This window comes from Lepus europaeus, chromosome 16 (assembly GCF_033115175.1).
Source record: "Lepus europaeus isolate LE1 chromosome 16, mLepTim1.pri, whole genome shotgun sequence".
In the NCBI taxonomy this organism is placed as follows: Eukaryota; Metazoa; Chordata; class Mammalia; order Lagomorpha; family Leporidae; genus Lepus; species Lepus europaeus.
This window is the reverse complement of record NC_084842.1, coordinates 41982828-42005531: the sequence shown is the minus strand read 5'-3', so window position 1 is coordinate 42005531 and position 22704 is coordinate 41982828. Positions and strand designations below refer to the sequence as shown.

The following is a 22704-nucleotide window of genomic DNA, read 5'->3' as shown; positions in this document are numbered from 1 at the left end:
TAATTGTCACAGTAAGAAAACCAAGAATCTTTCTTAACCTTCCAACCTAACCTCTTTGCTTGGTGGCTTAGCTTCCTGGGGAATGCTCAGCCTGCTTGGTGTGGAGGTTTTAATCTTTTTGAAGAAATGTCAGTCAACGCAAAGTGGAACCAGATCTGTTTAAGCAGGAAAGTCTTCCTTAATCTACTTCTCTCACAGCTTGTATTAGTGACACTTCTCCCATTTGGCAGAATAGTCCTTAGGTAGATCCTAGGAATCCATCTCTTACAGATCTTCCCCTGATCTATACGTAGTAAACAACCTAGCAAAACATGTCACATGAAACTCCTGCCATTAGGGCTGTGCTTTGTTTGATTTAGTTCAAAGATCTCTGAACCAGCTCTGAAAAACTCCATTTAGCTTATAATTCACTGTGGTTTGACATGTCTTATGTGGGAGAGAGGGATGACTTTCATTTAATATTAACCAAGCAGCTTTCTGCTACTTCCTCTTTTCCATTGTTTCACTTTAACAAACAATGGATTCAGCAAGTTGTTTAAAGTCGGCTGTGCTCTGAAGCATTCCTCTAAGTATTCTGCCGCACACATGACCTTCTGAAGATTTTACTCAGCATCTGTTTAGAAAAACACACACACATACCAGACACACAAGACCCAAATAAACTATGCATTGTTTCTAAGTAATGGTCATAATGTACTTGATGTTTCTTGAAAAGGAAATACTAAGCAAAAAAAAAAAAATTGTTTTGCCCCAAATTATTCATGCTGAACAGAGAAAAAAGGATTGAAGTCAGAAACATTAACCCACAGCTGTTAACTCCCTCTCTAGCTGGGGAGGAATTCATGATTAAAAACAACACTAGTACTTCCTGGTTAAAACTGTACCCATCTCTACCACATTCACATTGAAACTTAAGTGAAGATCCAAAGAGAAGAACTTAGTGCACAGAAAACTAAGTCCTAGAGACAATGTGGCATCAGACTCTATTAGTGATTTTCTCTGCAGAGAGCTGGATTGAGAAATCAGACTTTCCCTCGTGGCACAACCAGGCTTCACTATTTGAACCAGAATGAAAGGATATCTTCCAGATCTAAGTGAGCTGAAAGAAGGGAGGCAGCAGGTCCCTGTCCAACAGGAGACCATAGAAAGTGCTGTGTGCTAGCAAGAGAGAAGAGAACTCCTAATGGCAGTGCTTCCCACCTTCAAACCTAAAAGAAGGAGATCCAGAAAGTTCAAGAAATACAAACACGCACAGATATGTCAAGTAAATGGCAATAACTAAAGTAGGGGAGCTAGCAGATTAGAACTCAGAGCCAAAAGCATAAATCACTCCCATAGGGTTACATTATGGTACCAAAGAACAATATTCACAACGAATAGTTACAGATCATTGCTAGATATTTAGTATAAACTCAACTTTAATAGTTCATTGAAAAGAAAGCCAACAAGACAGAAAATGTCCATTTTTTAATCCTTTTAAATTTTTCAGAAAATATACTGGAGTACTCTAAGAAAGGATAATTTGGTAACAGGATATACAGAACAAAACTGCTCTCCCAGGGCTGCCTGAAACCTGCTTCCCTAGTTTAAAAGCTTGGATTTGCCTAAAAATGAAGGGCAAGAACTTTTTGTTCTGGGAGGTACCTCCAGGTGACTCTCCTTCACCATACGGATGTCTTCCATCATTACAGTACCTTTTCTTTAACCATGGCAGCTTCAGATGTCCCACAGAATCATTCCCATTCAAGTGCTGCAGAATGAGATGTCAAATATTCTCTTCAACATTACAAGAAGCCACTCTATTTCTGTGGAGAAAGGGAGACTGTGCCTCTGGTCTATCACCATAGAAACAGAAGTCACACCTGCAGGTAACTTACATAAATTAGTGGACTAGTTGGGAACTGTGAAAATTGCAAAGCTCAAAGCCTTTAAAGGAACAGTCTCATTAATGTTACTGTGGCCTCAATAGGGTTAGATCTTCCCATATATAAAGGAAGCCACAAATCAAGGTTTCCAATGATGATTCATTGACTTTAAGACATATAGCAATTTTGTATTTTAACATGTTTTAAATCAGGATATGGCTTACATCAATGTGTCTTATAATTGTAATTGAAACCATTTTTTTGTCCCATAGTAATATATAAAATAATGGTGTATCTTAGAATCAATTGTGGTATCTTAGATTTTATGGAATATGGAATGTACAATTTTCAAATAGCTAAATGCTGGTAATTGATTTAAGCAAAACAAACGAGTCAAGAGCACTGTGAAGGCCAAACAAAAATAACCATGGAGATTGTTGGCTCCAAATATAAAGAAAAGATAAGGATATAAATGTTAATTTCTTGGTTTGATCAGTTTACACTAAATACATGTGTTGAACTACTACACTGTACCCCATAAAACTGCACAAGTATTTCATATTATTCAAAAATGTTTTAAAAATAAAAATAATAACTATGGAATGGATAAGTTACCAGTTCACAATATTTTTAGAGATTTTTTTGGAATTCAATCTTCTGGGATTTTTCAGAAGACAACTGAAAAAAAATTTTACTTGTATCAAATAAAATTGTTATAATTGAAAGAAATAAACTTATTCACAAAGCTGAGAAAATAAAAAATAATGCTAAAATTACCTAAATTATATAATGTTTAAGAGATCAAAATTGTACTGTATATATAGAACACTTTTCTAACTATAAGGAAATATTTATAGAGACTAGCACTGTGGCATAAAATAACATTCCACCTGCAGTGTCAGCTTCCCATACGGTGCCAGTTCAAGTTCCAGCTGCTCCAATTTCAATCCAGCTACCTGTTAATGCGCCTGGGAAAGCAACTGAAGATGACCCAAGTAGTTGGGCCCCTGCACCTATATGGAAGACCTGGAAGAAGCTCCTGGCTCCTGGCTTCAGCCTAACCCAGCCCCAGCCATTGCAGCCATTTGGGGAATGAACCAGCAGATGGAAGATTCTGTGGAGAGACAGATGATTAGAGATTAGAGATTAGAGATAGAGATAGAGATAGTATAGTAGTAGAGATAGAGAGAGAGAGAGAGAGATGAGAGAGAGAGAGAGAGAGAGAGAGCTCTCCTTCTCTCTGTATCTCTGACTTTCAAAAATAAATAATTTTTAAAAAAAAAAAAGTTTTTTTTTTATTTGACAGGCAGAGTGGATAGTGAGGGAGGGGTGGAGAGAAAGGTCTTCCTTTTTGCCGTTGGTTCACCCTCCAATGGCCGCTGCGGCCAGCGCATCTCGCTGATCCGAAGCCAGGAGCCAGGTGCTTCTCCTGGTCTCCCATGCGGGTGCACGGCCCAAGCACTTGGGCCATCCTCCACTGCCTTCCCGGGCCATAGCAGAGAGCTGGCCTGGAAGAGGGGCAACCGGGACAGAATCCGGCGCCCCAACCAGGACTAGAACCCTGCGTGCCGGCGCCGCAAGGTGGAAGATTAGCCTGTTAAGCCACAGCGCCGGCCAAAAATAAATAATTTTTAAAAAGGGAATATTTATGAATGTTAATCATATATTAAAAATGTTTTAAAAGTCACTAAATCAGAAGCCAGTGTTGTGGTATAGGAGGTAAAGCCACCATCTGCAGTGTAGGCATCCCATATAGGCACTGGCTCAAGATTTGGCTGCTCCACTTCCAATCCTGCTCTCGGCTATGACCTGGGAAAGCAGTACAAAATGGTCCTAGTGCTTGGGCCCTTTCCCCTGTGTGTGAGACCCAGTGGAAACTCCTGTCTCCTGGCTTCAGATTGGCCAGCTCCCACCCTTCAGGGAGTGAACTAGCAGATGGAAGATTCTCTCTCTCTCTCTGGTTCTAACTCCACTTTTCAAATAAATAAATCTTTTTTAAAAAGCCACTAAATGAAAAAATCAGAAATAGTCTAGACTAGGGAGTCAAAAAACTATGACCCACAGGCAAAATTAAGCCTACCATCTGCTTTTATACATAAAGTTCAATTGGGACATAACCATTTGCCTTAGGGTTCATTTGTGAATGTACTATCTATGGCGCTTTTCTGCTACAATGGCAGAGTTAAATAGTTTCCACAGACCATGTGCCCAAACAATTGCCATACTATCTGGCCCTTTCCAGAAGTTTGCCTGTTCCTTACTTCTTCCAAAATCTATGAACACAATATGATTTCCAAAATAAGGAAAATCATAGCAACTATTTTAATGTAAGGGCTGGAAACCAACTTGAAAACTAAAAAGCATTTCTTTAGGGAACTTCTGTATCTAATTAGGAATACAAACTGCAATTGCAAATTAAATCGAAAAATAATAATATATAAACACTAAATAGTTGAGTTGAAATCTGAGGTCAATGTTGTTCTCAGAGGAAAACTCATGCCATTAAGAAGCTCTTCTTACTAGAAAATAAAGCTTTCAAAATGTCATGGAAACATAATTTCTGTACTATTTGAAATATATAGGCCATGGAAAATAAAGGAAAATTAATTAGCAATTCATTTTATCAATCCTCTTTGAAATCTGATAAAATAATATCATGGGCAAATACATAAGAAAAAATCTAAAGCAGAATAGTAGAAAATGAATCATCCAAGTATCATGAAAAATACTTTTAAAGAGTTAAAGCCCTGGCTTGAGGTGCCGGCATCCCATGTGGGCGCCGGTTCTGGTCCCAGCTGCTCCTCTTCTGATCCAGCTCTCTGCTACTGCCTGGGATGGCAGTGGAAGACTGTCCAAGTCCTTGGGCCCCTTTACCCACATGGGAGACCTGGAGGAAGCTCCTGGCTCCTGGCTTCAGATCGGCCCAGCTCCAGCTATTTTTGCCGCCATCTGGGGAGTGAACCAGCAGATGGAAGACCTCACTCTCTGTCTCTACCTCTCTCTGTGACTCTTTCAAATAAATAAAATAAATCTTTTTAAAAAATCAAGTATTATACCAGAAATTCTAGAATGATGACAATATTAAAAATATATTTGGAGAATATAGACCATCAATGGAGAAAACTGATGTGCCTTTATCTTGTGAATAGTACACTAGTTTTAATTTGGGAACATGAATAAAACCCTTATTTTGGGGGGAAAATGTAATGCAATAAATTAAGATAACACAGCATGGAAAAAAGTAACCAGATAAATATCATAGAAGAGGTATAAAGAAAATCAATATTTTTACTATTAATAATGCAGTCTCTAACTAGATTAGGCCCTTCACCTTTCCAATTCCTGGTCCTTTCTTCCATTCTCTCACCCTTCATAGTCAAAATGGAATGTTCTAGAAATGTCATACTCTTCAATGACACTCTGGATGTTCCTTTTCAGAAACCCCCTTCCCATAGCAACTTGGTACTTCCACTTTAGGACTCCGGGGATATGCTGCTTCTGGGAATGTTTCCCTGCTCAGACTCCAAGGATGTAACAGATACTCCTTCTATTGTCCAATGATCTCATACGGACCCCCTAACACTTACCACATGTATTGTGTCTGTCTGCATGTTCTACAGATCTTCAGGCTAGATACTCACTGACTCTTACTCATTGTTGTATCCCTAGAAACTAGACTATGCATGTTATATAAACACGTGTGGAATGAATAAAGTGCTTGCAAACTTTTCCTGCCCTGTGCTTTCATTATGGCACTACCACCAGGAAAGCATAGTGCTCGCTTCAAAACTGCTAGTGCCTTTCATCCCACTTTATTCCCCTATATTCTGCCTAAAAGGAAAAATATGAATTTCTTACAAATATTCAAGATGATCACACACTGGCCCAAATTTTAATCCTCCTGCTCATCAGTACCAAAACAAACCATCTACCACAGGCATGCTGATCAAAACTTTCCTAACTCCACATCCTAATTCTCATCATATCTATTCTATTAATTGATCCAATTATTCTCCATCCTTCAAGGACTAGCTAAGGGCCTAATCCATATAATACCTTCTTGTAATCTCACTTTTCTCAATGCTTCTATTATTTTATGTTGGTATCATGTTAGCCTCATCATACATAAACATAGACACACACACACACAAATAAAGGTGTCCTGTCTCCATTGTTTTATATGATGGGCTCATTAATCTGCCAAAGCTTTCTATGGTGGACCCCAGGAATAGAATTGAAACAAGACATGAATCCTTTCCTCAATGAATTCAGTCTGGTGATTAAAATAAACATATAATCATACAATTATAGTACAATATGAAAATAAACCCATAAAAATGCCACAGCTGCCCAAAGTACGATACTAAATGATGAATTAATGGATAAACAAATATTTAGGAAAATTCTTTGGAAATGACCTCTGCTGAAAATAATAAGAGTCTAATATACAATCAAGTTAAGCCAACTTTTGTAATCAAAAGAAAAAACCATTGGCAAACAAGTAAGTCTTGATTCTGATCTCAGTTTCTTAATTTATTTGAGATCTACCAAGATCTACTTCTTTCTTTCCATAGAATGCTTTCCTGCCAGCCTTCTCAAGGCAATATCCCCTGAGATATTAGGTAAACAAGCACCTCCCTATTTCCTGTATACATTTCTATCATCACATCATGGTCAACCAATTCCTCACACTTTCTTCTAACAACTCTCTTCCTACTTCATATTACTTTTCTTAAACCCAAGGTTGCCACTCTCAAAAGTCTTGACTGCTACTGCAGCCATATTCAAGTTCAAGCACAATAATCTGCTTGTCAGGAAGTTCATGGGCAGCTTTGGAAAAGTTGTACTTAGACCCCCTGAGGATGGTCTCAGAAGGAAAACCTTCACAAAGAACTCCATCTTCCACTGCCATATTTGGAAAACTGGAGCTTAGTGTTTACAAAGGAGTTCCTGAATACTGTACTCTACAAGATAAGAGGTCTTGGGAAAGTCACTTTAAGATAAATAGAACTCCATTTCCTCAAATATAAAATCATGGGATTGAACCACATTATTGTTCCAGACATATACAATACTGTGAAGAGAAAAAATGAGAGAGTAAAATTGATGCTTACTATGCTCACTGGAAGAACAGCTGCTGGTGAAAGGAGCGGATATGAGTGGAGTAAAAGTGCCCTCACATTTATGCTGGTGGTTAAGACAGCTGCTTTCCACACTGGAGTTGCTGGGTTTCATTCTAGACTCCAGCTTCCCACTAATGCAGAACCTGGGAGGTGGAGGAGATGGTAACTCCTGCCCACAAGTAACTGCTGCCCACATGGGAAATCTAGACTGAGTTCCTGTCATCTGGCTTTGTCCTGGGGGGGGGGGTAGTTCAGATGAGGTCCATGAGGATGTCATTGTTCAAGACGCTGGGCTGCAGGCCCAGCTGGGGGACCTGGCCCCAGGGACCCCCACTCAGCAGCATCTGACCTGGCAATGGAGCCTGCGGGGGCAACTGCACAGGCCAGGACTGAGTGGGTGGTGGGTGCAGGAGAGGGGGCCCCAGCTGGGGCTGCCCCAGGCCCTGGTACCTGGGCCCTGGTGTGGTGGGGGCAGCAGTGTGGGAGCCCTGGTGGCTGGAGGTGTTGGAGGGAGGCCTGGGGTGGGGGCACCCCAGTCTGGGGCAGCAGAGTTGAGGAGAAGGCTTCGCAGCTGGGGGTTGAACCCAGGGTTCTGGAGCCAAAGGATAGGTCCAGGAGGGAGTGGGCCAGGAGGACCTTGGAGGGGGCACCTGGAGGGATCTGGGCAGTGCCCTGGGGCTGGGGTTGCCTCATGGCCCCAGAGGCACACACAGTGCCCAAAGGTGGGCAGAGCTGGAGCAGATTCTGTGAGGGCCTCACCTCCAGATTTGTCCAGAATGGGGCCCAGATCTGGGGACACTTGTTGCCCCTCATCCCCCACTGCTGCTTCAGCTTCTGCTGCTGCACCTGCTTGTGGTTGGTGAGGACCTTCTGGATGCCATTGACAAAGCCACTCTGGTCGTAGGAGATGAAGCCCATGAAGATTTTCTTCTTCGACAAGTACAGCAGCATGAGCACGCACACTTCATATGGGGCCGTATCAGGGAAGAGCACTCAGCCCGTGAAGCCATTGTCCATGATGTGGCGGAGACCTTTCAGGGACTCCAGGTGAAGTGGAAATGCATCATCCTTGAGTTCTGGAACAATGAGCCCAAGGTGGTCAGCACCTGCTAGGTGATGAGCTACATGACCCCCTTCTGGGGCCACTGCTCATCTTCAGGTTCTCCCTGTGATACACGTAGACCTGGCATGGCAGGGACTACATCAACTTGGTGTTGGCATCCACCAAAGCAGGTTTAGGTTTCTCTGCAACTCGAGGAACCTGCTCCAGGCCAGCAGCTTGTTTAACATTGACTGCTGCCCACCTTTATTTATACATAATAATTTGAATGGCAGAGAGACAAGGCAAACAGACAGACCTGTCTATCTGCTAGCTTATCCCCCAAATGCCCACAACATCCAGGGCCAGTCCAGACCAAAGCTAGGAGACTGGCACTCAATCCTAGTCTCCCACATTGGTTTCAGGGACCCGACTACCCGACTATCACCTGCTGCCTCCCAGGCTATGTATTAGCAGGAAGCTGGAATTGGAAGTGGAGCCAGAACCAAACCAAGGCACCCCTCTATGGGATGTGGGTATCACAGCAGTGTTTTAACCACTACAGCAAATGCCTGCCCCATACACAATACCTTTTGAAATAACCAGAAAAAGACAGTACTACGTTAAGCAATGGAAGGCCATGGGGCAGGGCATTCTGTCTGACAACGACAGCAGGTGAGAGGTGGAGCCCACAGATATGTGAAAAATGTATCATGTCCATAACTGCAACAGAATGATGACCATCAATCAAGGATATAAGTTGTTCCAGATTCCCAACCTCCTGCCTAGAATTCAGTGCATTCTCAGTTCTGAAGACATGAGAAAGGTTGACGATAACAGCAGTAGTAGTTCAAGGTCGCAACAGTGATACCATTAGCATTAGGAAGAAGAAACTAGCCTCCTGCAATATTATTACTAGACCTACACACCACTGGTATTTACATTAGGGTCTATCACCAACCTTTTGTATGTACTACAGTCTATGTGAGTACAGAAAGGCCTAGAAAAGGATTTGCCACATTTCACATGAGCCCTCTTTGTTCATTGTTTCCATGAATGCCAGCATCTAGGCTGTTACCTTCCCTGGGTAACACCAAAGGTGTGAGAGGCCCCAGAGGCCCAGCCCTAGGAGGCAGGAGTATAGGAAACCCAGCTGCCGTGTTTGCTACAGAGCTGGTCAGGTAGCCAGTACATCCAAAGAGCTAACAGGTCCAAATTCCACTGAAAGACTGGGTAAGATAGACGGGAGCCCATGCAGATAGTCTCTTTGAGATGTCCTTACAGGGATAGTAATCCCTGTAAGACAGTAATCCCATACTGAGCAGTGTAAAACAAAAGCATCCACACACTCATATCATTAAAAGCTAAGGGGGATTTGTATGATTTACTCACTTTTCAGGGTGGAGGGATTATATTGTGATTAATATTCATGTTTTATTTGGTGATTTCCTTGCAATTTTGCAAATGTGATATTGTCACATTAAAGAGGAATATCTGTGTTTTCACAAGAAGTTATTAAAAACTGGTTGGAAATGAAAAATCAATATCCATATTTTATATAGTCTTTCACATGTACAAGAGTAACAGCCAATTAGGATGTACCCTGGAAAAATGATCCCTATTAAAAATGTCAGAACAAAGATGTACCTAGACATCAACTTAGCAAGAAATGTTGCTATTGACAGGTCCAACAGTTAAGTAAGTGAAATGGCTATATGCATTCTTGAATAGAGGAGCACCAGAAAGATAACAAATTTGGCTACATTGATTTATCAACTGAATTCTTAACAACTGTGCAATTTGACTTTAAAATTGATATCAAAATATAAGTAAGAGTGGGTTTTTGGTCTAGAAGTCACAGACACTGGTTGAGATGTCCATATGCCAAAACAGAGTACCTGATTTCAAATCCCAGTTACAGCTCCTGATTCCAGGTTGCAGTTAATGCACATTGTCAGGGGCAGTAGGTTATAGTTCAAATACTTGGGTCCCTGCCACCCAGGGAGACCTGGATAGGGGGAGAGTAAGAAGACGGAAAACAAAACGTGAAAATCAGTTAGAGAGGGAAAACAAGTTCTGGTGCTCAACAGCACAATGAGGTGACCTTAGTCAACAATAATTCATTATATAGTTCATAATAGATTTTGAATGTTCCCAACACAAATAAATGATAAATATTTGAGGTGATGGAAATGCTAATTACCCTTGTTTGTCGTTACGTATTGTATACATGTATTGAAACATCACAGTGTATCTCAAAAATGCGTATAATTATTATGTGTCAAATAAAATTTACTTTAAAAAGGAATGGAGAGCTCTAGAGTCAGACTTTTTTTTAAAAAAGATTTATTTATTTATTGGAAAGTCAGAGTTACAGAGAGAGAGGAGGGGCAGAGAGAGAATGGTCTTCCATTCGCTGGTTCACTCCCCAATTGACCACAACGGCCAGAGCTGCGCCGATCCGAAGCCAGGAGCCACGAGCTTCTTCTGGATCTCCCACGCAGGTGCAGGGGCCCAAGGACTTGGACCATCTTCTACTGTTTTCCCAGGCCATAGCAGGGAGCTGGATTGAAACTGAATCAGCCAGGACCAGAACCTGTGCCCTAAGGGATGCCAGCATTGCAGGCAGAGGCTTTACCCGCTATGCCACAGCGCTGGCCCTGAGTCAGATAGACTTAATAGTGTGGAATATGGATGTACTTTTTATTAGCTGAGTTTCTTGGAACTTCACTCTCTTTATAAATACCATATGCATAATAATATCTGTATTACACTGTTGTAAGGATTAACATTACCATAATGATATGGGCACTCAAAGCCCTGTAGGTACTCAAGCAATTGTAGGTCTAGGTATGAATATAAGTACAGGAAAGGGCACTTGAGGCTGCAGAGGCAGGCCTTTGGCACAGCAGTTAAGACACCATCTGGGTTGCTTGTATTCCACATCGGAGTGCTGGTTCAAGTCCCAGAACCACTGCTTCCAATCTAGCATTCTGCTAACACACACCCTGGTAAGTAGCAGGTGATGGTTCAAGTACCTGGGATCGCACCTCCTTCATGGGAGACAGATAGAGTTTGGGGCTCTTGGCTTTGGCCTTGCTCCCAGCCCTGCCTGTTGTGGGCATCTGGGGAGTGAGCAGCAGATGAAAGATCTATATCTCTCTTTCTCTTTCTCTCTCTCTCTCTCTCTCTCCCCCCTCCCTCCCTGTGTGTGTGTGTGTGCCTGTGTGTCTAGCTCTGCCTTGCAAATAAAATGAAAAATAAAATAACTATTTTTAAAAAACTATTAATACAGATCAGAGCAAAAATAAATCCAGTGGACTTAAGTGGGAGCTTTAAATAGGCTTTAAATCCATATTTCTCAGTTAGTTCCAAGTCATATGGGAAAGTAGGAAGCTAGCTAGCAGAGAGCTGTGGTTACCACCCTCTACAACTCCACCTAAAACACCCAATTTCCACTCTCCAGCTTTGTGCTACAGAAAAAATTGCTATTTCTGCAAAACCATCACCCAGAACAAATGCTGGCTGAAAATATACAACAAGGCTGCTGACTGCATCAATGCAATGACCTACAGCTAATTATAATAACATTATAATAAAATTACCATGATTGACACTCCTATTCCCATCACACACCTGATGCAAAGACACTTTTGAGACTTCCAAAACAGGCAAGAAAATTAGTGGCATCCAAATTCTACCCTAAACATTACCAGCTATGAATATTCATTTAACCACACCCCAAACATCACCTTCTATGAGTATTCAGTTCCTCCAGATTATTTAGACAGATAACTTCAGACATGGGCACAGCTTACTTTCAAGCATGCCTGCACCCTCTCTGGAATATGTACTTTAGCATTTCAAATAGATCCTACTCCTCCACTGTACTGTATTCCTGCTGTGCATTGCTTGTATCTCATCCTTGAATTTCTTCCTGTGTCAGAGGTAAGAACCTGGACCCAGGCATCTGACAAAAGAAGGAATGCTAGTTCTTCAGGACAATAAAGAGTGTTACTTCTTAAAAAAAAAAAAAACTCTAAGTCAAATCCATTTGCAAAACATTGTGTTAAATAATTCAAAAGCTTTCTTTCTTGCAGAAATTCTGGGTGACTTTTATATGCCAATGCTCCTGGAACACTCCCTGTATCAAAATGAACTTGAGCATGGGGTGTTTCTTTCATGGAGCTTTTCAATGGACTGGGAAATATGAATTTATGTGAATGGCCCTCCAAGTCCTATCTAATAATTTCTTCTTGAACTCAAACCTAAAAGTCATCTCATCCATTAGATATATTCTGGTGCATAACATCTATGCTTTTCAAAGACTTAAAGATGATTGAAATATTGAAAGGAACTATGCTGATTCCAAAGACAAAAATATAAACAGAAAACTGAAAAAATTTGAAGCCGGTATCTAAGTAAACATCTACAAAATGTGCCATCCTGCCAATTAATCAAGTGCTATTCAATATATTGTATATAATTAGTAAAAATATACTTATCATGCAATATGGACACATTTTAACACCTTTGCTGCATGCTGATTAGAACCAGAATGTAGATTTTAGAAAGGATGTCAGTTACTTTAAAAAAGGCCATATGTTTAAACCTTGACACATACTCTTTCTTTATTTTTATTTTCTTTAATGATTTATTTATTTGAAAGGCAGAGTTACAGAGAGGGAGAGAGGGAGAGAAAGAGAGAGAAGGAAGGGGGGTCTTCCATCGCTAGTTCACTCCCCAGATGGCCCCAATGGCCAGAGCTGCAACCATCCAAAGCCAGGAGCCAGGAGCTTCTTCCAGGTCTCCCATGTGGGTACAGGAGCCCAGTGACTTAGTCTATCTTCCACTGCTTTCCCAGGCCATAGCAGAGAGCTGAATTGGAAGTGGAGAAGACGTGACTTGAACTGGTGCCCCTAAGAGATGCTGGCACTGCAGGTAGCAGCCTATCTGCTATGCCACAGTGCCAGCCCCTATACACACATTCATGATTCACACACACACACACATACATACACACACCCCATGAGTTCAAAAATTTGTGGAAAATACATATTACAAAAAAGCCATGCATTGGTATCAAATTTTTAACAACAAAAAAACTTACTTTTTTATTTGAGAGTGCAAAAACAAAAGCGAGTATATTTGTGATAAGCAACAAAAGCTCCCCGTGTGGAGGAGGAGCGCCCCAGAGCTGGGAATCCATCGCCTCAGTGGGACTGGTCTCTTTTTACATTATTTCATTCTCTTGGGCTAGACCTCCTCTTGATCCATATTTTGACCTGTCAATGTCTGGCTATTCAATGTTAGTTTGACTGAGCCTGTCAGTTCCCCTTTAAAGAGAAAGAATCTGACCTGCAAGCCTTGGGTAAAACAAAAGTCCTCTTTCATTATTTTTTCCTTATTTCAGCCAGCTGTGACTCTGTGGCCAAAATGACACAGGATCATGCAGCTAACACATGCCTGCCAGGTAACTCCTCCTCTGAAATGTAGCTGTCCTGCCCAGGGGTAGAGGCCCCCAATGGGAGCATCACCCTGACCACAGATGCAGGGTTTTGACCCCTAGTGCCAGGACACCTACGTTCCTGGAAGGGATGAGGAGAGTGGCAAGCAAGGATGAGCATGCAATGGGGAATAGCCCTGTCTCAGAGCCAACAGGGCCCTGGGCAGACATCTAGAATGAGGGAGAAAACATACATTCCCAGTATCCTCTCCAACATGCAACAAACACAATGCACAAGACAAGTCATATCTGGTTAAAAAAAAAAAAGCTGCGAGGCATGAGGTCAGTTGTGAGACTGAATCCTAACAGGGACTAATGCCTATATGGAAAGCACTGGGCTTATATACAAGCAAAACAAAAATTTGCTATCATTTTAGAACCATAAAATGCATATGACATCATTTAAGTTAGCTCCTATTACTTCACCAAGTTGAGCCCCTCACTCTTTGAGAGATCCAGGGATCCAACTGGAAGCCTCAACTATAAACTCGGTTTATAATTAAATCTAAAGCGTTGTCAGAGGTTCAAAGCATTTGGTCAAAATACAAACAGACTGGTCAAGTGTATTTAACCTGAGCACTTTAACCAAAGCTATGGGCCAACTCTAATCAGAATTAACGTAATCACTCAATCATCAAAAATAGGCAGATAATGTGAACTCCTTTAGGACTCAGTTCTCCCAAATAATCAGGGTTCAATAACAGCAACAGAAAAACACATCAAACCTTCCCCAAGCACATAAATTTCTCATTATTTAGATCAGTTACAATAGTACAGAAAAATCCTGATTAAAAGGATTAACACATGACATCAGAATCTTCAGGCCTAGAAGACAGCAGAGTTTAGAATCAACCACATTTTGTTAAGACACAGCCTCATAAGTGTAATCACAAATATTTGCAGAGAATTACAACTGGATGACAAAAATACTTAAAATACACGTTCACAACAGCACAGCAATTTACAACATTTTAGAAAGTACAGCAGAGTTTCAGACTGTAAGCCTTTCAGCCTCAAGACCTAGGATGGAGAGAAGCAGTCAGTGGAGCACTCTGGGTTTAACAAGTTTAACAAGTTTAACATATGGCCCTGCCCATGGAACAGAAGGATCTTAAACAGGTGGGCTGAGAAACTGCCATAGTTAGCAAGTAAGAAAATGGGAGCCCTTTGGGTGAGAAGGGCCAGGAGGCCCTCTCTTGCTAGTCCAGAAAAACATAGGAGGGAGTTGGAAAACATGGCCCTGCAGACGTCTGGTGGTGGTTAAAAATAAGTTTAAAATGAACCATGTTGTCAAAATCATGGCGAAGGAGGTAGGGGAAATGAGACGCATGGCACGCCTCAGCAGGGAAGGCTGACTATGAGCAAGCACTGGGCACAGACTCGACATGTCCCCCTCTCCCCAACATTTGAGACAAAAGAAAGGGGGCAGTGAACAGACCCTGGCCTGAGCAGGCAAGATAGGTAGGGCCAAGAGGCAGAGAACGTGAAAGAGAGTAAGTTGCCTTGACTTCTTATAGGACCCTCCTCCCGCAGGAGTACGACAAAGACTGGTGGACACTAGACAAGGCAGGAGAAAGGCTGGAGGTAGCACTCCTCAGAACTTACCAAGGTCTTCTTCAGTGCCCCACATGGGGCGCCAAATATGTTACCAGGTATCAGTTGCTCAAGGTTCTTTTGCATAAGAAAGAATTCAGACTTAAGACAGAGGGTAGCAGTAAGTGTGTTAGCAAAGTTCAATGGAGGGAACTAATGAAGACAGTACACCTGACAGACCAAGAAGGCATCTCAGTCAAGAACTGAGAGCTGATGTTAACTGAGACCATCTGCGTCTCCCACGTGGCAGGGGCCCAAGGACTTGGTCCTCTTTTACTGCCTTTCCATGTGCATATTAACAGGGAGCTGGATCAGAAGTGAAGCAACTGGGACTCGAACAGGCACTCTGACATGGGATGTTAATGGCGCAGGCTGTGGCTTAACATCCTATGCCACAATGCCAGCCACAATCTTTTATTTCTACTTTCCATGAACTTTTAAAAACCTCCTTGGGCGTGCACACATGCACGTGCACGCACACACACACACAGGTGCTGGAGAAGTTCCAACCAATAAAGAACTAAAATTATGAACCATGCCCCTGGCATGAGAGCAGCAGCTGGATTCAGTTAATTTACCCAACTGTGATGTGAGCTGGGGGGTTCTCTCTCCTCATTCTCTCTAAGGCTTCTGCACTCACAGACTCTACCATTTGAATTCTTCTCAGTAGAGCAAATTCTTTTTGGCAATAGCCACCGAATCCTGCAGCAAAGCACAGCTCTTTCTCAGTAATCTCCCCCTCCCTGTGAAAAGCCATTCACAGCACCTACTTTACAGCTGGTAGCTTTGCATTCACTGCTTCTGAAAGGAGCTGGGCTTTCAGGAGTGCTTTCCAAATGGATGGCAAAAGGCAACATATTCAGGAGTAGGGGGAGAGGTTTGAGAGGGGCTGAAATTTCATTTGCTTGAAAGGAGACACACAAGGATCATGGAAAGGTACAAATTCTCAGAGCTTTGCTGGCTGTGGACATGAGGCAGTTTCTTGTGTCCTCATGATTAACCTGGGGTGAGATGAGCACTTTGCATAGAAGAGCATTAGAATGGTTTGAGAGAAATGAATCAACATACACATACCTTTCTCTGTGATATGCAAAGATGTCTGGACCCACAGAAATAAGTCTGTTAGTCCACTTCTCTACTTTTTCCAGAAAAAATATAATGAGAAGCCTATCAAATGAATCTATTTTTTAAATCTGGTAAATATCACATCAGGAAATACTCTCTTCTCACTTCTAATGTTTGATTTTAACATTGTGACTCATTTCTCATTGTTTTCCATATTCCCAAGCCTTTTGTGAGTGATTTAAACACCAGTGAATAAAAGGGTAAAGACACACACGAGCACACACACACACAGAGGAAGCTGCCCTTCCTTTGTTAACATAACTAGAAAAACAGCAAAAACAATCAATGATAACTATGTGAGGAAATTACTATATGCACAAATATAGGAAGAAGCAATGAAAATTTAATTAAAATTTGCTGTATGCAAAAAAACGCTATTCCACTGCTGCACACTTTTTTGAGCTAAATGTCCCTGTCTTAGCAACAGCAATTCCCCTGATGACATTTTTGCCCTTAAGGATTTCACCACTTCCTCCAAAGCTGTAACTTTTTCTCTCTCTCTTCCTCCCCCTTCCTATTATTGTCACTAGTGAGTGCAGAATGACATGTTCAAGAGAATGCTTGCCTGGGGGCCAGAGCGTGTTTCCTCTGCACTTGGATTTCCATTTATTCCACTAAATTTCCTTACAATTAATTTTTAAAAGGACTCAGAGAGTTCATTTCCCAAACAGCTGACAAGAACTGCGCTCTGTGAAAGCAAATGAAATGGTACTTGGTGAGCATTTTGGCTGCTTTGTAAAGTCCTTACAGTATGCATTGTGACCCTGATTCTGTACTCCAACACTACGAGACAGTCATCAGAATATGTTGATATTCCCATGATACATATCCAGAGCCAGGAACTGGTTTATCTTAATTGCACTTTAGCCTAAAGCCTATTAAATGCAACCTGATTATAAAATGCATCAGAATTGCCATAATAAATTTCTTGGCAAGATATCCAAATGTCAAGTAAAAAAAAATATCCATAAATCTCCTACTCTGGCCCCTTTGCCAACTTGCCAGGTAACTTGGTACAAGGACTGTTTCCTCCCCACACCTCCCTTTCTCAGCCAATGAAGTAGTAATGATAGATGTGTCTAGCACTCAAGAATGGCTGCAAGACACTTCTTTATACTTGGACAGCATTTTGCAAATGACAAGCTGGCTTTAGGCTAAATATGCCAAAATGATGCTTCAGCATGGGCTGTTGGGGTGGACTTTTTAAAATTTCCATTTCACAAACTCATTGGCATCATCCATTAGTCCTAATCTTTTTTTTTTTAAGATTTACTTATTTATTTAAAATGCAGTCAGTGTGGGGAGAGTCAGAAAGAGAGAGGTCTTCCATCCGCTGTTTCATTCCCCAAATGGCCACAATAGCCAGAGTTGGGCCATTCAGGAGCCAGGAGCCAGAAGCTTCTTATGGGTCTCCCATGGAGGTGCAGGGGCCCAAGGATTGCTTTTCTAGGTGCATCAGCAGGGAGCTGGATAGGAAGTGGGGCAGCCAGGACTAGAACGGGCACCCATATGGGATGCCAGCAACACAGGTAATGGCTTTATCTCCTATGCAACAGCATCAGCCCCAGTCCTACTCTTAAAGCTTACAGTTTAACACTGTACATATGCTGCCCATGTTCAGGTTCAAGTATCCATGTCTTGCCCCATGACTTGACTGTACTCTCGCAGGGCCAACACCATTCCAGGCACCAATGGATGGATTTGTTGCCTAGAAGTGGTCAGCCCAGCTCTTTGGTCTAGAAGAGTTTGCACAAACCACTGGGTGTGAGGTCCTCACAAACATACACAGTGTAAAAACCTGTTGCAGCCCTCAGATACCCCAGACTGGTCCCTGAATCTAATGGTTCACACATCCTTCTTCCGAAAGGCATTTAGGGGCAGGACCAGGAAGCAGGAGAGCACCTGTGAGCAGGTTTGCTCTTACATCTGCCTCACACTTCCAATGAGGATTTTCATGCAGTAAGATGGGCACTGAAAATGACAGAAATAATGTACAAAGTTATTCAGCATTGATATCTCTCCAGTGATCTCCAAAAGAATGCCAATAGAAAAAAATGAATGAAATGAAAGCAGTTTCTTTATTTTCACTGATGAAAAGCAATGCTCACTACCACCTTGAAAATGAATCCCTCTTTTAAACTAAAGAACTCAGAGTGCCACAAGTGTGCTGTCATATATAACCTCTCAGTTTCCCTGAGCAAGGCAGGAATAGATATTCTGCTTCCCTTAGCACTAGAGCAAATAGTTAAGAACCCTATTTTTCTGTTAGGCAATAACAGAATGGTACACATTGTGAAACTTCCAAATACACTTGACCATGCTAGACTGCAAGCTAACTAGCTAAATCACAGGTGACTGCCCCAGACCACAAACATATGCTATTCCCTAACACACATTCTAACAGCATGAAACAATGGCCATCAAACATAAATAGGATTTGCAACCTTAGTATTTAAAAGAAACAGTTCCTCCTTGTTGGTTGGTTTGAGCGCCCTCATGTGTCTTAACAGAGTAATGTCATTTTGGTCTTTCAAAGGACTGTTTGAAAGGACAGATTTGATGACACACAATTCCTCTTCATACTTGTCTCAGGAGCCTTGTGTGAGATTCTGAGGATTTGCAGGCTGCCCTAGAATGATGAATTTGTCCTCTCTGATATAAAGTAAGACTGCAACTTCTACCTGAAGGAATGAGAAGCAGATGTTAACAGGAGCAGAGGCTAATTATCAACTTGCCTGTTCTGGTTTAAGCCTGTTACATTATCCTTTTTTTTTCTTCTTCCTGCTCCTCTCCACTGTACCCCCAAATGCACCCCAGGTGCAGGGTTATAACTACGAATATTCTCAACCACTGTGATGGCCATCCAACCAAAGCACCTAGAGCTACTTCTATACCCAGCAGATCTCAACAGATTTCTCCACCATGCACCATGACCATGAGCAAGCCATTCTTCTCATCAGGTCCAAGACTCCTCCTGAGAGAAGGAAAGAGAGTAGGCCTTTTCTCAGAAGCGTGGGTAGCAATAGCTGACGCAGGATAGACAGGCACCCAGTAAACGTTAACTGAATTCAAACCTGTAAACTCTATTCCAACCCACTTGCTATATTAGATTTCCAGAAAATGGATATTATTCCACAAATACAACATTCACACTTTAACAACTAGCTAGGGAATCCATAAAGCACAAGGGAAGGTCAACCATCTCGAAGCATTTGCCGCAACACCTGACCTGGGGCCAGGCATACAGTAACCTTCCATAAACCAGTTGCAGGCAGGGCAGGGTTTGCCTTCTTAGTATATCTTCATGCTTTCTTTCTTTGGTAGAGTTTAAAGTAATCAGATAGGCAAGAGGCACAGATTCACTCAAGAATTTTGAGACCGTCTGCACAGGAAAGCTGGTATCTTAGTAGAAAAATGAAAAACTCTTTTCCCCTCATCTTCCTCATTTTCCTTCTTTGTCTGGGGTTAGAAAGGCATGGCTCAATAGCCCAACATCCTCCACAAAAAAATGTAGGTCCAGAATTCCCAAAGGAAAACAGTGCAACCTGGGTCACTCTGTCAGACCTACCTTGATGGGCACTCTGAGAACAACACGGTGCACCTTCACCAAGAAATGGCCCTCAGGGGCTCCTTTTCCAGCAAGGCGAAGCGCCCTGCACTGCTTAGTTTTAAGCTGGCCAAATCCAACAAAGCCTCAGAGATTTTCTGGCTTAATCTTCTCACTGAACTCATGCCAACCTTGCACGGGCACCGCCAGACATCATCACCCAGCCTTAGGTGTTGGCAGCTTCTCCCACCCACTTCTTAGCACTTTCCAAGCTCAGGGGCAATGGCACAGGGTACCTTCCCCTCCCACCCACTGCACCTGGGGGAATCTCCAACTCCTGCAGCCAGGCTTAAGAAGGCTCCTCACTCACGTAGACTACACTCAAGTCCTTTCATCAGGTAATTTTACAACCTTCACAGAATTCCAGAAGTGCCTACCTAATGGAGATGCTAAGGAGAACTGTCAACTAAAAATCTAACCAAAAAATGGGGAGGGTCAATTCTGATGGACATTGTTTCCATTATCATTAGGTTAATTGATTATTTTAATTTGATGTAAAATATCTCTCATATTCTTTTCCCTTCCTTTCCTACCTGCCACTGTAGTGGTCTAGAACCTTCATCCACACAAAGTAATATCACTAAATATGTTGATAGCTTCCATTCTTTTCTTCCTCCAAACCATATGTATGTTTCATATGTATGATGAAAAGATCCTCCCCAAACATGAATTCCAAAGTACAATGTATCATTTCCTACTCAATAACACTAATGACTCCCTGTTTCCTGCAGGAGTAAATTTAAACTCTAAAATCTGATATCCAAACTCCTCCATATCCTCTTAGACCTCCAGAAGTTACAAATGAACCAGCCATCACTTCCAGAGTTCCTAAGACTCACATCACTGCTCTCCCCATGTCCAAGGCAACAAACAGCACAATGATTGTTGACGTTCAAATGTCCTCAAACCAGAGACATCTGAGAAGAAATTTCATGCTGGGCATTTCCACTCAGACTTCAGCGACCTCCTTTGACGTTCTCAAAGGTATTGACGTGCATGCTAGTTACATTCAAACTAGTGTGGCTGACCACTATTGTATTTCTTCAAATGACAGTTTACCTGCCATTGTGAAATACTTGGCACACCTAACAACAAACTTCCAGGCACATGATAGTAAGTGAGTAAAATCAGGAGGGACAATAAATCAACATCACAGAAAAACACAAAACACATCCTGATACTTGTAGGACGTTGTGTTCTGGTCAGAGCATCAGAGAGTTGGAAAAAGAATGTGGATGGCTGGAAGTAAACCATCACCCTACCAAGCCAGTACACCAACACCGAGGAAGTCCAGCAAGAGAAACAAACAGCAAGCGCCATCAACAATGAACAGTGGCTAAGGAGGTTTAGAGAAAGCTGAGAAACACGAGTCAAGACCTGTGGGAAGAGTCTTCCTCTGTCCTCTCGTTGCCTTTCTGAAGGACAGCATTCAATGATGATATGCCTTGCTCTCATCTGCTATAAAAACAAGCTCCAAGTTTTCCAGAATAGGACATGATAGGAGATACACACACACACACACACATACACACATACACACACACATATCATAGCTTCTCCCTCTGAGAAACTCTGAAAAAGCAATAAATCTTTTCTCTCCTGATCATTCCTTGAAGATCCATCCCAGAAGCCTTCTCCACATCTCTAGGTCATACTGACTCTGCCCATGCTTTGCTATGCAAGGTCCAGCCATCCTCAGCCCTTGGAATTAAGACTGAAGTGGGGCCATCTTCCTGACTGCCAGCACTTCTGGGACAACAATCATGAATTTATCTAGATCTCTTCTCTCTTACCCTCCCTCTACTCGTGGCCCATGACTCATCCCAGAAGGTTCTTCAGAAATACTGATATTGTCAGTTAATAAAAATTGAAATATACCTGTTTCCTAATAAAATCTGAAACTACCCCTTTCTTTCTTTTAGGTAGTTCCTATATCCTTTATTCTTTCTATGCCTTTTTCTAGAAAATACTCATGCTTTCCAACCCATCTTTTTTTTTTTTGCAAAAGTTGAGCTAGAATCGCTAGAATCACCTAGAAATCCCAGTGCCCCCAACAAAGGTGGCTGATCCTCAGCTGGGTTTGGGATTAATTGAGTTGGCACTCTTTCTCCAAATTCAGTTTGAAGGTTGGAGGATTTAAACTGAAGCCACTGGCTTCATTTTTTTTACAAGATCATCCTGCCCAAGTCTGTACAAATCACCAATGATCCTTTCTCATTTACCTCCCCAAATTTTTTTTAAAGCTTTATTGTTTAATCCCTTCACCACCACAGTCCTTAATGACCACCTTCTGCCTTGAGAAGTCCTGGATCATTAACTTCCTTCACAAGTTATGGACAAGCCTCAGTGCTGCCTACAACCCACTTACAAGAAAATATGAGCTTCTATACTAGGCATGATTCGTGATTCCACTGTAATTTTCCCATTAAGTCTAGAGTTTATCAGTCTTCTCTCCTACACATTCTAGTCTTCCACTGCCCCCCTTTTTCCCAGTCCTGCCCCCTTCCTTCTTTTCACTCCCCCCTCCCCAAGAAATGAACTGGTTTACCCAGCAGGTTTAGTCTTGCTTTGACCAGTTTATTGTTCCAACGTGATTATGAAGTTGCTGGGCTTGGATACACAGTTTATGAATTTTCAGGCATTCACCATGCCTCCCTGTTGAGTGTGGCGTGTGTAGGTGTACATGTGAGTACTTATGGTAACTAACACTCCCGGAGTCTGCAGTTCTGCAGATGACTGAAAAGATGGAGTCAAAAGTTAACTGCATTACTGGAGAATCACATTGTGGTAGAAATGGAAGGAATGCAGAGACCAGCTTTGACACTTTACAGATCTGAGAAGAGAGG

General features: G+C 42.0%; 1 protein-coding gene and 1 pseudogene across 7 annotated transcripts in view; both read right to left on the bottom strand.

Moving 5' to 3' along the window:
- ADAM28 (ADAM metallopeptidase domain 28) overlaps positions 1–22704 on the bottom strand; it is a 790284-nt gene that overhangs the window by 550361 nt on the left and 217219 nt on the right. The window contains exon 1 of one of the 7 annotated variants that reach the window (XM_062212790.1): positions 9926–9985. The exons of the other annotated variants lie outside the window; for them this stretch is intronic. The gene's annotated coding sequence lies outside the window, so the exon portion shown is untranslated. Of the gene's footprint in view, positions 1–9925; positions 9986–22704 lie in introns of those variants that run through there. 7 annotated transcript variants of the gene reach the window in all.
- On the bottom strand, positions 7240–15163 carry LOC133775070 (mediator of RNA polymerase II transcription subunit 25-like; annotated as a pseudogene).